The following is a 17,923-nucleotide window of genomic DNA, read 5'->3' as shown; positions in this document are numbered from 1 at the left end:
TTGCGTTAAAAGAACGTTCAGGACGCATGTGAAAAAGACGTAGTGTGAAAGCAGACTAATCCAGGGTCATGGTGATGACCCTGGGTTACCATGGCAGTGTTCTGGTCACTGTGATCGCATTACAGGGACCTGATCGCCAAAGAAAGCTAAGCGATTCCTCTCCCTGCTTTATGAATGCTGCGATCGCACTGATTGTAGCATTTAGGGGGTTAAACTGCCGGGAGCGACGCAGGCACTGCTTCTGGCAGTGAGAGTCGGGTCCCGGCTGTAAGATCAGCCGGTGGCCCCACGGCGACCGTGGGAGTACAGCGCCTGAACGCCCGCGGTCGCCATAACTACAAAACACACAAAAAAACATGTAAAAAAAATGTGCAAACACAATAAAAAAAATGCCCGGTTTGTTTCAGCTTCTTTTTTCCTGGCAAAACATGCGTTTTTATGTGCAGATTTTCTGCACATAAAAAAGCAATGTGAGGGCATAGCCTAATTTTTTTTTTTCAAAATGCTCACAACAGGTGAAAAAAATAATAATAAATAAATAAAATAAGCAATATTTATTTTATTGATCCTCCACTGCTCATTTTTCTATGCTGCCAGATCTCACAAAACTGAAGCCATGACCTCCTAATAAAGACTTCTATCAACTGCAACCGGTCACCTCTGCGGCCACTGATTTGCAGCAGTCACATATCCAGATGAGCAGTGTTGGTCCTGGAGCTCTGGGCGATCGTTGAGTTTTTTGCTTCGTTTATTATTTTAGACACTTCTACGCATCTTTATGGAACTAAAGACACTTCTAGTGACTCTTCAGATTTTGTGTTATACCATGCCTGATGAAGAGACCTGAGTAGTCTCGAAAGCTTGCAATTATTACCATCTTTTCAGTTAGCCATTAAAAGGTATCAACCACTGAGGACTTTCTGTTCTTTTAAACAAAAATTTTTTTTTATTATTTTAGGCATTTAAAAAAAAGACAACCCCTTTAATTTCATCCGCTGTTTCATCATTGTCAAAAGGGGTCTAGATATCATTCCTGGGTGTAACGAAATATTACAAGTCATGGTTACTAGATTTCTAGAGATGGATCGCTGATCCTGAGATTTATTCTGATTGACGAATTTGGAGATTAGAACCAATATTTTTTCTCAAACAAGTAAAATTGTCTTCTGATTTTTTTTCACCTTCTTTGGTTTTAACCTGACGTTGTAACATACAGTATATAATAATGAAATCAGGCAATATCCAGGACTCAGTGGATAAAAATCTTCTACGTTCTATTCTTCAAAAAATCCTACAATCCAAAACAGATCACCCGATAAAATACTACTAACACGTTTCTAGCACACAGTGTCCATAGCAGTACCATATACTCGATAACTACGGTAGTTGGTATCATATATAACTTACATATCAAATAGAAAAGCAGACCTTATGATTAGAATATATTTCATGTGAACGGTGACTCAAATTAACCCAGACATTACAATATTTACAGTGACAAGCAAAGGGGTAAGAATGTTTTGAACTTTTCACTTTCAGGCTCAATATCTCACCATCCTCTACAGCTTTGAGCGGGAGACGAACTTCATTTTATACACAATCATCTTGGCTATCTCATACAGAAATCTGACTTGTAACTATTTAGCATATGATTAGTTATGTAGATTCTTGTCATGTCACTGCATTGTTACTGTTTTGCTCCTAAAAATGTAAATTTTAATTTTTATTATGTTGTTAGTATTTTGTAAATCCACCTTTGGGTTTCACACTGCCTGAAATATTCTGTGCTCTCAATCAGATTCTCCCATGTCTCGACCGAAATCCGATCCCAGGTCTCTTCTATATGTTCCCAGTGTTGGTGTATCGCCTCACTTGGGTATGTATACAGCTTTTTCTTCAACTCTACCCAGAAGTATTCGATTGGGTTGGGGTCTGGGGACTGTGGGGACAATCCAGCTCCTCTACTTCATTGTCATTGAACCATTTCTTCTCCAGTCTCGCCGTATGCTTTGGGTCATTGTCCTGCTGGACCACTATGTCGTCCTTTTCATACCAATAGTACTCGAGTGTATGAAGTAACCCGTCTTGTAGCATACTCACATATAGATCAGCATTGAGACCACCATTGAATCTGTACAAGAGCAATTCTGTCAAGCAGACACTTAGGGTATGTGCGCACTAGGCGTTTTTTTCACGCTGCGTTTTTATGTGCGTTTTTGTCTAAAAACGCACCCGCGGCTAAAAAAACGCGGCAAAAACGCATGCGTTTTTGCCGCGATTTGGTGCGTTTTTTGCTGCGTTTTTGCTCACTGCGTTTTTAATCAGTGCACAATGCCATTAAAGATTGTTGATGAAAAAAAAAAAGGTCTGATGTCATTTCCTTCTTCAAAATGTTCATTGTATGCAGGAGAGCAGACAGCTGCAGAACTAGTGTATGCAGGAGAGCAGACAGCAGCTGCAGAACTACAAGTCTCAGCATCCTCCATTCACTAGTGTATGCAGGAGAGCAGACAGCAGCTACAGAACTACAAGTCTCAGCATCCTCCATTCACTAGTGTATGCAGGAGAGCAGACAGCAGCTGCAGAACTACAAGTCTCAGCATCCTCCATTCACTAGTGTATGCAGGAGAGCAGACAGCAGCTGCAGAACTACAAGTCTCAGCATCCTCCATTCACTAGTGTATGCAGGAGAGCAGACAGCAGCTGCAGAACTACAAGTCTCAGCATCCTCCATTCACTAGTGTATGCAGGAGAGCAGACAGCAGCTGCAGAACTACAAGTCTCAGCATCCTCCATTCACTAGTGTATGCAGGAGAGCAGACAGCAGCTGCAGAACTACAAGTCTCAGCATCCTCCATCCAGGACTGTATGCAGTTTTTTGCCCAAAAAGAAAAAAAAATGACGTGGGCTTCGCCATATTTTTGTATGCTAGCCGGGTACAGCAGGCAGGTACGGGCTGCCCCCAACCCCCAGCTGCCTATTTGTACCCGGCTGGGAACCAAAAATATAGAGAAGCCCTTTTTTTTTAATTATTTCATGAAATAATTAAAAAAAAAAAATGACGTGGGCTTCGCCTAATTTTTGAGTCCAGCCGGGTACAACTAGGCAGCTGGGGATTGGAATCCACAGTGCAGGGTGCCCATGCTTTCTGGGCACCCCCACTGCGAATTGCAGTCCGCAGCCACCCCAGAAAATGGCGCTTTCATAGAAGCGCCATCTTCTGGCGCTGTATCCAACTCTTCCAGCTGCCCTGAAGCCGGGTGGCTAGCTAGGTAATAATGGGGTTAGGGCTAGCTGTATAGCTGGCCCTAAGCCCGAAATTCATGGTGTCACGCCAATATTAGACATGGCCACCATGAATTTCTAGTAATGATAAAAAAAAAACACAACACAGAGAAAAATATTTTTATTAGAAATAAAACACAACACAATTAGTGACTCCATCTTTATTGAAATAAACCCCCCTCCGCAGTAATCCTGGGTCAGGGTCCCGCGCCGTCCAATCAGGATCCAATATCATCTGATCGGTTTGCTGGAAGGCAAAGCGATCAGATGATGTGTCAGGATCAAGTGCCTGAATCACATCACACATCAGCTGATTGTATAAAAGCCGATTATACAATCAGCTGATGCATCAGTAGAAAAAAAAAAAAAAAATAATACTCACTTATGTGCTGTGGTGATTACCGGCAGCTCCTGGAGCGATCGATTGGACAGGAGTCTGATCCTATACGATCGCTGCCGGAGCTGCCGGTAATCAGCTGATGAAGTCCCCTGACGGCAGGATCAGCTGATAGCCGGCCGGGCGCGAAAAAGCCGGCGACACCGCGATCAGCTGATGCGTCAGGTGACTGCATCAGGTGATCCATCGCCAGGTCCTGCAAGCAAGGTCCTGCCCCGGGGAGACTGCACACAGCCAGAGCGGCGGGACCGGGAGGAGCTGGGAGCGGGCATGGCACCGGGACCCTGCGGACAGGTGAGTATATGACATTTTTTTTTTTCTACTGTTCACTTTGGTTTTCGCCGCTGCCTCCACCTCCCGCCCAGACATGGCGCCGCACGGAGCTGACATGCACAGGACGGGAGGTGGAGGCAGCGGTGACGGTACCGGGAGGATTCATGCTTCTGTGTTTACCAACAGAAGGAATCCTCTTCCTGTACACGTCACTGTAGTGCCCACCCCTTGCGTTTATAGCTGCGTTTTTAGTCATAGAAACGCGGCTATATGCGTTATTCATTGCGTTTTTAACATCTCATTGAATTCAATGAGTGAAAAACGCAGTGGAAAACGCAGAAATAATTGACATGCTGCGTTTTTGTGGTCACCACAAAAACGCAGCTAAAAAAAAACGCTGTGTGAGGACAGCACTTCTGAAAACCCATTGACATTGCTGGGGAAGCAATGTCACTGCGTTTTCAGCACAAAAACGCGGTAAAAAACGCCGCTAAAAACGCGGCAAAAACGCCTAGTGCGCACATAGCCTTAATGCCTCAAGTCCTGAAATAAACAACCTAACAAAGCAAGGACTAACATCTAACCTTTAATATATCACTTTAAAATCAGTCAATAAAGTGCAGTGCAAAAATGTGCAAAATCACACAGAAAACAAACAAAAATTAGCATAGATCTCACCCGATCCTTCACCACGAGCGGACCATACACCATGGTATGGTCTGCTCGTGATGAATTATCGGGTGAGATCTATGCTAATTTTTGTTTGTTTTCTGTGTGATTTTGCACATTTGTGCACTGCACTTTATTGACTGATTTTAAAGTGATATATTAAAGGTTATATTTTAGTCCTTAGACCATTGAACCTGGTCAACTTTCCAACGTCTTTGGCTGTGAAACACCCCCATATCATCAGGCTTCCTCCACCAAACTTGACAGTTCCTTTAATTTCTTGATCCGTTACCAACTTTTTCGTCTTCCAGACACATTTGCTCCCATCAGAGCCGTCTATTGACTTTATTCTTATTGCTCCAAATCAGCCGTTTCCAAACTTCTATCTTTCCAATCTTTACGATGATATTGAAGTTGAGGCTTCTTCACCGTTTTTCGAGCCACCATTCCAGACTTGTGTAACGTGCGTCGCTCGGTGCTTGCATGGACGTCTGTGATCTCATTATTATGAAGCAGACGAGCCGCCTCCACTCCCAATTTTGCCACCAGAACTGATAGACCTTGTGACGAGTTCACTTATTGACTCCGATATTTTGCCTGGATGTCACTTCTTGGCTTTTCAATGGATGGACATGTGACGCCCCTGGACTATCAGGTCATCACAGGGTACTGCACAAACTGGCCTTCCGTGCAGTATTCCAAGTGCCTCATGGTTCTGGGTCCCTATCTTGCAGTGTTGCCCCCAACCCCCAACAGTAAATCAAATCCTAGGTACACAATGCACCACACCCACCAGGCACACCAGTAGACGGCTTGAGCGGAATAGAGTCGCCCACCTGGGGTGTCAGGGAGGGGGATGAGTAGTGTAGTGAGTCGGTAGTGAGTCAGTGGGAGGAGAGGAGTGAAGTAGCCCTCGAGCTGTGAGGAGCTCAGAGGAGGTTAGGAGTGGTGGCTCCCAAGAGAAGCTGTCTAGGTTGCAGACGGTGGTCTGGGCCTAGAGGAGTCGGACCCCCGGTCACAGGGGATTGCGGCTAGGTGCCTGGACCTGTCAAGGAGGACGGTCAGCAGCCTGGCACTATCATCAGTCCGGGACTGAAGGCACGGCGGGGTACACAGTCCCTAGGTCGCGGAGAAGCTTCAGCCAACCCGGCAATTAACCTGACGTGAACGGAGCCTTTATGATCTGTTCCCACCCGCGCCAGAATCGGGGCACTAGCGCAACGAGGGGGATAGGCCCTTCCAAACAAGCGGTCCAAGAAAATCCCAAGCGTTAGCCCTGAGAGCAGGCTCCCACACTTAGCCATAGTGGGGAGCGGGATCCGGCAAGTCAATACTACCGGGCCACTACGTTGAAGTTAAACTTAGTGCCAGGAGGCAGGTCACGGATGACCAGGCAACACTGCAGGGGACGGGACCCGGACGAGCTCCCCTCAAGCGGCAGCGATACTCCGAGATTTGGTTTACCTGGTTGTCAGCATCTGCTTATTGACTGAGTGAGTACCTGAGTGATCCCTGCATCCCACAGCATCCTACCGAGTCCCGGGCCTCCTCCTACCCGTGGAGGGCAACGACACCTTGCTGCCCCACTCCATCACCCCATGCCAACGGCAGCGGTGGTACTCCCAATTACCGTACACCATGGGTGGCGTCACGAACTATAATTCCCCTGTAAATAACTCCCCCCTTACATTTAGAGTGGACCCATGCCCCCGGGTCCGGAGACCCTCGAGCCACAAGCAAGCACATGGATCCGAGCGGTTCGATACGCTGCAGGGGCGGCACAGACAGACTTAATTTATTCTTTCAGCTGTCATGGCCTCACATGATGCAGTTTGGCAATTTTCTTGGCTGACAGACCACTATCAATGAGCTGGATGATGCTGTTTCTTTTTTCTTGGGAAATCTTCATGGTTGCTCCTTGATTTGAACCAGTGACCTTTCACTTGGGAATCAATCTAATAACACACTGAGCTATTAGGGAATGTGAGAACAGGTTGTAATTTGTAGTATACAGGAAGAAAAATATTTTTCCACCAGAAACAAAACAATAACAATGCAGTGACATGACAAGAATCTGCATAACTAATCATATGCTGGATAGCTGCAAACCACATTTCTGTATGAGATAGCCAAGATGATTGTTTATAAAATTATGGTCGTTTAACATTCAAAGCTGTAGTGGATGGTGAGATACGGAGCCTGAAAATCAAAAGTTCAAAACATTGTTACCCTTTTGCTCATCACTGTATAATAAAATATTTGTTAAACCTATACAAAACAAAACCAAAAAAGTACAAAAACGTATCCCTATAGAAACCAATATATATGGTTGAACATTGGACGAAAAAATGAATAACTAGCCAAGAAAGGTATTAAGCTGGGGTGGACACTTGCCATGGCCTCAAAGAGAGACACAATTATAAGCAACTGGCCGCAGCTCGCTGTAGTTACTGTTATGAGATAGAAGATAATTGTTCTTTTAGGTAAAAAAAGGAATCTGCAGATTAGGAAATCACCCTTTAGTCGCTGACAATGCCTTTCATTTGGAACTGTGGCCCCTTCCTCATTGGTGGTGTTGTTGGTATAACACATATCTTCCAAGGAATGCAAAGTCTACATTTTTCTTTTATTGATTACAAACATTTACATTTTTTTCCAATCTGTCTTAATTTTCTGATTAGAAATTTTTCCCCGATTTCTCTATAAGTTTTTAAGGGGCCATCTTAGGCTGCTTTCACACCTCCGGTTTTAGCAGAGCCGGCCAATCCGGCTCTAAAACCTATGCAACGGATGCGGCGACAAAACCGCATCCTTTGCATAAGTTTTTTACATGCGGCCCGTCCGGTTTTTGCTGCTTGCGGCAGGCTACTGAGCATGCGCAGTGGCAAAAAAAAGGCATGCGGCGGCCGGATGCGGGTTTTGCCACAGGACACCGCATGCGGCGTCCATAGGCATGCATTGCAAATCGCGCCGCAACGGTTGCGTTTTTTCTGCAAAGCGCCGGATTGTGCCGCACAGGAAAAAACGGATGTGTGAAAGCAGCCTTATCCTGAGCCTCTCTGGTCTGTTACCAGAAGTTCAGATTTGCAAAACTATGGAACTTTTAGCACCGCTGGTTTTACTAGGAACATCCCAGAATGTCCAGGAACGCGTGGATTTACTAAGTCCTTGTCCTTTTGTGGCACAATTTTCATGACTGTTTTGCCAAAGTCAGTACCATTGGTAAGTCGAAATAACCTGGAAACTGCAGTCTGAAAATATTTTTTTTAGCTTGAATGGCTGAGGGGCCAAAGAATTTGCCAAATCAATAGATGGGTTTTTCTATACCAATCCAAACACAAACTTAAATAATTGGCTTGGTTAGTGACAAGTATGCTTTTATGGGAACTTCATTGTAGATGGTGATTTGCATCCACAAAATGTTTCTTAACAAAAATTAGAAGAGGAAATGCTGCCAACATAGTATCTCACATAGTATCTCAGTATTACAACATCAGCCTTTGAGCCTGTACCGTTAGGCTATAATAGCTCAGCAAATATAAGTAGATACACTGTATGGAGAAAAGTGTATAGCCCTCCTACATCACACCTTCAGGAGCTTTTCTGACCTCCGATTCTACATCCAGCTATAACAGCTTCCAGTCTTCTGGGAAAGTTTTCAACAAGATTCTGGTGGCGTCTGTGAGAAGTTTTGAGCACTTGTGACGTCAGACCCTGATGTTGGGGAGAGGCCGGGCTCACAATCTGCATTATAGATGTTGTATGGGGCTGAGGTCCGGGCTCTGTGTTGCTGCTCATGTCCCCCTTTCCCCCTCCATGTCTGTATAGACCTTCCGCACTGGGCACCGTTATGGGAAACAGAAAAGGGTCTTCCCTAAACTGTTCCCGCAAAAGCCGAAATCTACGATTATGCATAATGTCTTGCTGAAGGATTAAAATGTCCTTGTCCTGAAACTATGGCTACGAGGATGACTTCTGAAAAACAAACCCATAGTACTATCCTTTCCCCACCAAACTGTACAGCGAGCACAATGCAGTCAGGGGGTAACGTTCTCCTTCACCAAACTGAGACTCATTCATCAGACGCAGATAGAGCAGTGTGATCCATCAATGAACAGAATACATCTCCTCCAGAGTCCATTAGCGGCGACTTTACAAAGCTCCATCCAATGCTCGCCACTGTGCTTGCTAATGTACGGCTCGGCACTGAGCTTGCTGATGTACGGCTCGGCACTGTGCTTGCTGATGTATGGCTCGGCACTGTGCTTGCTGATGTACGGCTCGGCATTGTGCTCAGTGATGTATGGCTCGACATTGTGCTCGGTGATGTATGGCTCGGCATTGTGCTCGGTGATGTATGGCTCGGCATTGTCCTCGGTGATGTACGGCTCGGCATTGTGCTTGGTGATGTACAGCTCAGTATTGTGCTCGGTGATGTATGGCTCAGCATTGTGCTCGGTGATGTATGGCTCGGCACTGTGCTTGCTGATGTACAGCTCGGCCTTGTTCTTGGTGATGTACGGCTCGGCATTGTGCTCGGTGATGGTCGGCTCGGCATTGTGCTAGGTGATGTACGGCTCGGCATTGTGCTTTGTGATGTATGGCTCGGCATTGCGCTTAGTGATGTACGACTTGGCATTGTGCTTGGTGATGTACGGCTCTGCATTGTGACCGGTGATGTACGGCTCGGCATTGTGCTTGGTGATGTAAGGCTCAGCATTGTGCTTGGCGATGTATGGCTCGGGATTGTGCTTGGTGATGTACAGCTCGGCATTATGCTTAGTGATGTACGGCTCGGCATTGTGCTTGGTGATGTGTGGCTCGGTATTGTGCTCGGTTATATACGGCTCGGCGTTGTGCTTGGTGATGTACGGCTTGGCATTGTGCTTGGTGATGTATGGCTCGGCATTGTACTTAGTGATGTACGGCTCGGCATTGTGCTTGGTGATGTACGGCTCGGCATTGTGCTTAGTGATGTACGGCTCGGCATTGTGCTTGGTGATGCATGGCTCGGCATTGTGCTTGGTGATGTACGGCTCGGCATTGTGCTTGGTGATGTATGGCTCGGCATTGTGCTTGGTGATGTACGGCTCGGCATTGTGCTTGGCGATGTACGGCTGCTGCAGTGGCTCGGTTATGAAGCTCCTGGTGAATGCAGTGTTTGTGCTGATGTTACCAGAGGAGATATGGACTCCGCAGTTATGGAGTCCGTAGAGCGTTGGTGACTTTTCTTCCCTCTGCTCCTCAGCACTCGGCCCCCCGCTCTGTAATGTTATGGGGTCTCCACTTCGTGGCTGAGTTGCTTTGGTTCCTTCCTCTTTTCAATAATATCACTCACAGATGATGGTGGAAGATTAATGGCTGAGGCCGCACGGGGATTACTGTGAGTGCTCGCATGACACTCGGCACACGCTCGCAGCACAGTGGGAGCTGAGTGTCATGCGACTGTGGTCCGATCGTGTGATCAGAACATAGCTGCAGAGGGGAGGGCCGGCGCTGCGGAGGAAAGGGAGGGATTTATCTCCCCATCTCCTCCATTGCCGGCTGTAACGCGAGTGCAATGCGATGTTTCTTTCGCCCCCATAGACTTGAATGGGTGCAAGTGAAACAGGATCGCATTGCACCCGCAGCATGCTGCGATTGTTTTCTCAGAACGATTACGGATGTGAAAAAAATCGCTCATGGGAGCTGCGCCATAGAGTAAAATTGATACTTGTGGAATGCAATTTTTTTTTTTTATCACATTCCATTCTCTCCGTATTACTCGCCGTGTGTGCCGATATGGCGCCCTGGACTAGCCAGGTCGTCAGAGGTACTACAACATACACCCCCACCCTGAGACAGGCACATCAGCCAGACACAAAATCCTTGTTGCCTCCCTCCAGGGGCTGATGTCCACACCAGGTGGGGTGGAGCCAGGCGGTTGGCCCCACCCACTGAGGAGTTCACAGCTCTGGAGGCGGGAAAAGGAAGTCAGTGTAGAGTTCAGTTAGGGAAGTGAAGGAGTAGTGGAGGAGTAAACTGACCGTGTCCGGGTGCATGGCCCGGGCACTAAGAGCAAGGTTGGCAGACGGTGGTGGCCGTCTGTAGGAGAGGCAGATCAACGCGGAACCGTAGGACCGGGGATAGGCGGTGGCCCGCCGGTACCGAACCGGGGAGCGAAGTGAAGCCAGCACACACAGGCAGGGCCTGCGGACCCCGACCAGGCTTGGCGTCGCCATTAGAGGTCAAATCCGTCAGTGACCGGAACCCCAGGGGTTTCCTAACAGCCAAGACCCGATTGAAGGCAACCGTCCGACCAGCAAAAGGAAATACAGCTACCGCCACAGCTACAGTTCCAAGGGCCAGAGCCTGCGGGCTAAAGGGCTCCTCCAGCACATATACACGCTGGGGAGCGGGTTACCGGTGGGAATCCATCGGGACCGAACATACACAAAGGTGCAGGGAAAGGCAGCCACCACCAACCGTCCGGGAGAAGTCACAGCAGCCGGCTGCGGGACCCGTCCATCCAGACGTTTGGTTTACCAGAGACTTTGCGTACATTTGTGGCTGAGTGAGTACAACCGTGCCATCCGGCACCACGCTGCGCAGTCCAGGCGACCCTGCACCTTGCCAACCCTGCCTCCCCGTCACCTCCCCGGGACCACCAACCCCTACCCACGGAGGGGGGGAAACAACATCCCAGCTTCTCCCTACCATCGCTCCCGGGATCCCCGTCACTAGCAGCGGTGGTGCCCAACCTCACCACAAACCGTGGGTGGCGTCACGGACCAAACCCCCAAACCAAACTACCCCCTTTCACTCACGGGCGAGGAGCGCCGCTCGAGTCCCCGGATCCGGCCCACCGCTTGAGCCACTGAGCAGCCATCGCAGCAGCGCCGGACCCGAGCGTTAGCAAGCGCAGCGCAGCGGCGTCCTTCCGCGCCCGCGACAACGACCCTAAGGAGGAAGAAATGTCATGAAAGGACTTGTTATCCTGGTGCCTTCTATTACAGTAAGCTCTTTACCATTAGCCGTTGTGTCTCGTGTTAGTGAAGGCAGACGGTACGGCTGCATTTTATACACGTGTGATAATGGCACTGGATGAAACATTCAAATTCAATGATTAAGACGCGTGTCCTAATACTCTCCCCACATAGTGTTTATCAAAACAGTTTTCACATTTTAATTTTACGCTAATGAGAACTGATACTTTTTTGGTTAAGACACATTTAAAGCATGTGTAACCAGACAGAACCCTGTTTGCCAAAATGTCATATATGAGTCCATTAATGCCCATTGAGTTAATTCATATCCCATTGGGGGGCAAATTTGTCTCATTTGCTATTTTTGAGTGTAAAAACATGAGCTTGCAATTCCACAACTTTTTAAGAACCAAGGAGAGAGAGGGGCACAGGTCTACTGTATACATACACTGTATATGTCAGTCACTTATGATTCTCATCACATCATCATCTGACTATTTACTGAACAAAGTGCGTTATAACTTCTCTGTAGAGCACACAAATAGGAGATCAGACAACCCAGTCCTTGACTCACTGACCCGTCCAACGTCATTACACAAGGACGTCGGTTAGATCACCACCAGTACTATTAGCAGCTTTTGTCCAAAAATCCAGCACATTCACTTTTCACCCTTGAGCAGATATAGCAAACCAAATTAATCAGAAGCGTAGATCATGTATTCTGTAGGAGAAGACTGATAGTTGAAGCCTTAAAAAATATGACAACTCTACTAAAACCCACCACACTCGCACAACCATTTGCTAAACTGTCAAACTCCAAGTGAACCTCAACTTTGCACCCAGGGAGAAAGATTTAATGTACCAGAATTTAGTTATGTTTCTACTGTGGGGCACTAGGGGGTACCTTGCTGATGTGGCAGTTCTTGACGTAGTGATATCCCTTTGCGATACCTATAGTGTAAAGCTCACCGCCATAGATGGTGAAGCAGCGAGCTGGAGTAGTAGACCCATTTGTAGCTTACCCCTTAATTAGAGGGGCTTAACTAAGAGCCCACCGTGAAGCGGACACCATGTACCACTCCCAGGGCAGTGACCGAGATTGTGGCAAGCTGACTTCCAGGACAGGTGACGGACACACGTATAGACATAGATACAGGCGGGATGACTAAAACAGGCTGGACAGGTGGGTACGGACCGGAATGGTGGACATGTCAGTGATAGACAGGTATGGGAAGACAGATACTGGAGACGGACACAGTCTTAACAGGACAGGAGGTCAGGACATGACAACTAGCTAGGTAGCAGACTGACTAACTAACTGGAGGCGTTGCTAAGGCACCTTCCACAGTAGGAGGGTGCCTTAAATACATAGTGCCTCTCAGCCATAGGCATTTCCGGGAAATATGAGGACTTGTGTGTAGGCGCGCGCATGTCTTCGATGCACTCCCGGGAATCCTGTGTGGCATGTACAGGGCCCGGGATCAGGGGCAGGCAGGAGAGCATGTGGAAAGTCACATTGCAACTGGGGAGGATGTGACCTGGCCAGGGCGGTAAGTAAGTCGGCGTCTCTGCAGAGAAGCTGACGCTACATATAGATTGCCATTAAACTTGATGTGGTAATTTCCTGACCATCCAAGATATTTCTATTGAAATGCAAGTGCAATAATTTGGTTGTTCATGTGCTGTTTTATGCCATATGAAATAATTGTATATTGTGTATGCGGAGTACTCCCAGCAAATTTTATTTTTGGCAATATTTTGTACTTTTAAGGGGGCTTTACACGCTACGACATCGCTAATGCGAACTCGTTGGGGTCACGGAATTGGTGACGCACATCCGGCCGCATTAGCGATGCCGTTGCGTGTGACACCGATGAGCGATTTTGCATCGTTGCAAAAACGTGCAAAATCGTTCATCGGTGACATGGGGGTCCATTCTCAAAAATCGCTACTGCAGCAGTAACGAGGTTGTTCCTCGTTCCTGCGGCAGCACACATCGCTCTGTGTGACACCGCAGGAACGAGGAAGCTCTCCTTACCTGCCTCCCGGCCGCTATGCGGAAGGAAGGAGGTGGGCAGGATGTTACGTCCCGCTCAGCTCCGCCCCTCCGCTGCTATTGGGCGGCCACTCCGTGATGTCGCTGTGACGCTGCACGGACCGACCCCTTAGAAAAGAGGCGGTTCGCCGGTCACAGCGACGTCGCCGGGCAGGTAAGTATGTGTGACGGGTCTGGGCGATGTTGTGCGGCATGGGCAGCGATTTGCCCGTGTCGCGCAACAGATGGGGGCGGGTACCCACACTAGCGATATCGGGACCGATATCGCAGCGTGTAAAGCCCGCTTTAGTCAGATATGATCAGCACTCCATATTATTTGTTGCATGATTTATGCATAAAATGTGAGAGAATTGCAACTAATGTGTGACCTGCATGTGTTACTTATAGAGAAGCGAGTAGTGACTTCAGAGCGAGTGATTATTGTAAATAGGAGATGCACGCTGGATCACAAAGTGCCTTATTCCGGGTGTTAATTGTTAGAGGTTTAGTAATCTGACATATCACTAGTAGAAGCAAGGATTTTGCAGTGAGTGGCTGGTGGCATGGTTGGGTCAGAGAGCAGCCTAGGGTCAGCTTTAGCATGCACCTTCAGTGGGGAAAATAATTATTTTATCCTCTGAAGATTTTGCAAGTTTTCCCCCCGACAAAGAATGGAGAGATCTGTAATTTTTATTGTATTTACACTCCAACTATGACAAACAGAATCCCCCCAAAAATCCAGAAAATCACATTGCATGATTTTTAAATAATTAATTTGCATTTTATTGCATGAAATAAGTATTTGATCACCTACTAACCAGCAAGAATTCTGTCTCACAGACCTCTTATTTTTTTTCTTTGAGAAGCTCCTACTCTGCACTCATTACCTGCATTAATTTCCCCTGTTTGAACTTGTTACCTGTATAAAAGACACCTGTCCACACACCCAATCACACTCCAACCTCTCCACCACGGCCAAGATCAAAAAGCTGTCTAAGGACACCAGGGACAAAATTGTAGACCTGCACTAGGCTGGCATGGGCTACAGGTCAATAGGCAAGCAGCTTGGTGAGAAGGTAACAACTGTTGGCGCAATTATTAGAAAATGGAAGAAACACAAGATGACTTACTCGGTCTAGGTCTCCATGTAACATCTTGGCTAGTGGGGTAAGGATGATTCTGATAAAGGTCAGGAATCAGCCCAGAACTACACGGGAGAACGTGGTCAATGATCTGAAGAGAGCTGGGACCACAGTCTCAAAGATTACTGTTAGCAACACACTACACCATCATGGATTAAAATCCTTCAGGACACATAAGGTCCCCCTGCTCACACCAGCAAATGTGCAGGCCCATTTGAAGTTCGCCATTGACCATCTGGATAATCCAGAGGAGTCATGGGAGAAGGTTATGTGGTCAGATGAGACCAAAATAGGTTATTTTGGTATCAGCTCCACTTGTGTTTGAAAAAAGAAGAATGAGTACAACCTCAAGAACACCGTCCTAATCGTGAAGCAGGGGGGTGGAAACATCTCACTTTGGGGGTGCTGTTCTGCAAAGGGGACAGGATGACGTATTGAAGGGAAGATGGATGGGGTCATGTATCTCGAGATTTTGGCCAATAACCTCCTTCGTTAAGTAAGAGCATTGTAGATAGGTCATGGCTGGGTCTTCCAGCATGACAATGACCCGAAACACACAGCCAGGGCCATCAAGGAGTGGCTCCTTAAGAAGCATTTCAAGGTCCTGGAGTGGCCCAGCCAGTCTCCAAACCTGAACCCAATAGAAAATCTTTGGAGAAGCCAAAACTCAATGTTACCCAGTGACAGCCCCGAAATCTGAAAGATCTGGAGAAGATCTGTATGGAGGAGTTGCCAAAATCCCTGCTGCAGTGTGAGCAAACCTGGCCAAGATCTACCGGAAACATCCGACCTCTGTAACTGCAAACAAAGGTTTCTACCAAATATTAAGTTCTGTTTTTCAATTGGATCAAATACTTATATCATGCAATAAAATGCAAATTCATTATTTAATAATCATACAATGTCATTTTCTGGATTTTTTTTATTCTGTCTGTCACAGTTGAAGTTACCTACAATAAAAATTATAGACCTCTCCAATCTTTGTAGGTGGGAAAACGTGCAAAATCGGCAGAGGATCAAATACTTATTTTCCCCACTGTACATGCCTTTGAATGCACTATGAATCCAGTCATAGAAAAATGAAGAGATATATTACAAAAAATGATTTAGTATAAATTCATGTTTTATTTAAATAGTTAAAAATAAATAAAATAGGAATAAACAGGGATTTTCCTCTGAAAAGGACACACTATACAGAAATTCAAAATAAATATAGGCCAACGCACAATCCTAAATATGCCATAATAAAATGCAAGTGCAAGATTATTCTATAGAAGTCACTACAGTAGATAGACTAAAGGGGGCTTTACACGCTGTGACATCGCTAATGCGAAGTCGTTGGGGTCACGGAATTGGTGACGCACATCCGGCCGCATTAGCGATGCCATTGCGTGTGACACCAATGAGCGATTTTGCATCGTCGCAAAAACGTGCATAATCGCTCATCGGTGACATGGGGGTCCATTCTCAAATATCGTTACTGCAGCAGTAACTGTTAGGGCCAGGTGGATGGGAAGACCCAGGAGGTGGATCCACTGGGCTGAACACCTCACCGAGGGCAAGGTGCCCGGTAGCCGGAGCACTAGCAGGACAGTCCGTTTAGAGGAGTGGAGTAAAGAAGTCCCTGGGACCACGGGGTCTCTGATGGTAGTCCGGGTGACGGAGCTCAGGTTCGGAGGCCGAGATGTCGTCAGGCAGAGTCCGGAACCAATGGAGCGAGAAGACGGGTCACCACAGGGATCGGAGATGGCAGGAACTGATGGGATGGCAGGCCGTCACCGTTCGGGGTTCGGGTATCCTCAGGACCGGTTGGCGAGGCAGGAGCGGCTCTAGGAGAGAGATAGGTGAGTATATCACAGACACAAGGAGACCTGACTCCTAGCTTAGAAAACACGAAGAACAGGCCCCGCCCACTTGGAAAGGATCCCCCTATATACCCAGTACCTGATCCCTCAGTATCCTGTTGGAGGACACTGGCCCTTTAAGAAAGGGTCAATGACCGCGCGCGCGCCCTAATGCGCATGCGCGAGGCCCGGGTGCCAGAAGCCAGGGCAGGGAGCAGTGAACAGGAGGCAGGGGTGCCGGCCCGGAGCAGAGCTGCCGACGGGCGCCGGGAGCGGGGGCCGAGCCGCCTGGGGACCGCTGGTGATGGGGGCTGGAGGCTGTGGAGCGGGGGACGCCTCACAGAGGAGCCGGGAAGCGAGGCAGGGAAGCCGGGGAGCGTGGCAGGTGAGCCGGGGAGCGAGGCAGGGGAGCCGGGAAGCAAGGCAGGGGACCCGGAGAGCGTGACAGTACCCCCCCCCACGCCCCCCTCCCCGCAACCGGGACAGGAAGGCACGAATCAGAGGAGTACCCACATTCTCCCGGGGTTCCCAGGACCTATCCTCTGGACCATACCCTGCCCAGTCCACCAGGAAGAACTGTCGGCCTTGTACGGTTTTCATGGCCACGATATCCCTTACCGCATAGATGTCATCATCAGCAATAGGAGGAGGAGCAGAACTGGCAGCAGCGGAGAAGGGACCAAGGACAACCGGCTTGGGCAGGGAGACGTGGAAGGAGTTGGGTATCCTCATCGTGGCCGGGAGCTGCAGCTTGTAGGAGACTTCATTTATTTTGCTGAGGACTTTGAACGGCCCGATGTAGCGAGGACCCAGCTTGTATGATGGTAGCTTCAATCAGACGTACTTGGAAGCAAGCCAGACCAGATCTCCTGGAGAGAAACACGGAGGATCCAGACGCCTCTTATCTGCGTGTCTCTTCATCCGCAGGGAAGCACGTCCAAGGGACGTCTTGACAGAGTCCCAAATTGTAGAAAAGTCACGGGCTACAGCATCAGCAGCAGGGACATCCGAGGAAGAGGATACAGGTAATGGGACGGAAGGCTGAAGGCCGTAAACTCCATGGAAGGGAGAGCTGGAGGAGGACTCACTGACGTGGTGGTTATGGGAGAATTCAGCCCAAGGAAGAAGCGTGGACCAGTCGTCGTGATGGGCGTTAACGTAGTGACGTAAGAAGGAGGTCAAGATCTGATTGACTCGTTCCACTTGGCCATTCGACTGAGGATGGTAGGCTGAAGAAAAGTCCAGAGTCACTCCCAGATGTTTGCAGAGAGCCCTCCAGAAGCGGGAGGTAAACTGAGTTCCTCTGTCGGACA

The 17,923-nt window shown here is 48.0% G+C and overlaps 1 long non-coding RNA gene across 2 annotated transcripts in view; it reads right to left on the bottom strand.

Annotated features, from left to right (window-relative positions):
* Positions 1 to 15,936: 15,936 nt before the first annotated feature.
* LOC142304293 (uncharacterized) overlaps positions 15,937 to 17,923 on the bottom strand; it is a 41,178-nt gene continuing 39,191 nt past the window's right edge. For both annotated transcript variants that reach the window (XR_012753083.1, XR_012753082.1), the window contains exon 3: positions 15,937 to 16,595. This is a non-coding gene — a long non-coding RNA (uncharacterized LOC142304293). The remainder of the gene's footprint in view (positions 16,596 to 17,923) is intronic.

The sequence above is a fragment of the Anomaloglossus baeobatrachus genome, chromosome 4 (assembly GCF_048569485.1).
Source record: "Anomaloglossus baeobatrachus isolate aAnoBae1 chromosome 4, aAnoBae1.hap1, whole genome shotgun sequence".
Taxonomy (NCBI): Eukaryota; Metazoa; Chordata; class Amphibia; order Anura; family Aromobatidae; genus Anomaloglossus; species Anomaloglossus baeobatrachus.
The sequence above is the reverse complement of the archived record's forward strand: the minus strand, read 5'-3'. Positions and strand labels throughout refer to the sequence as shown.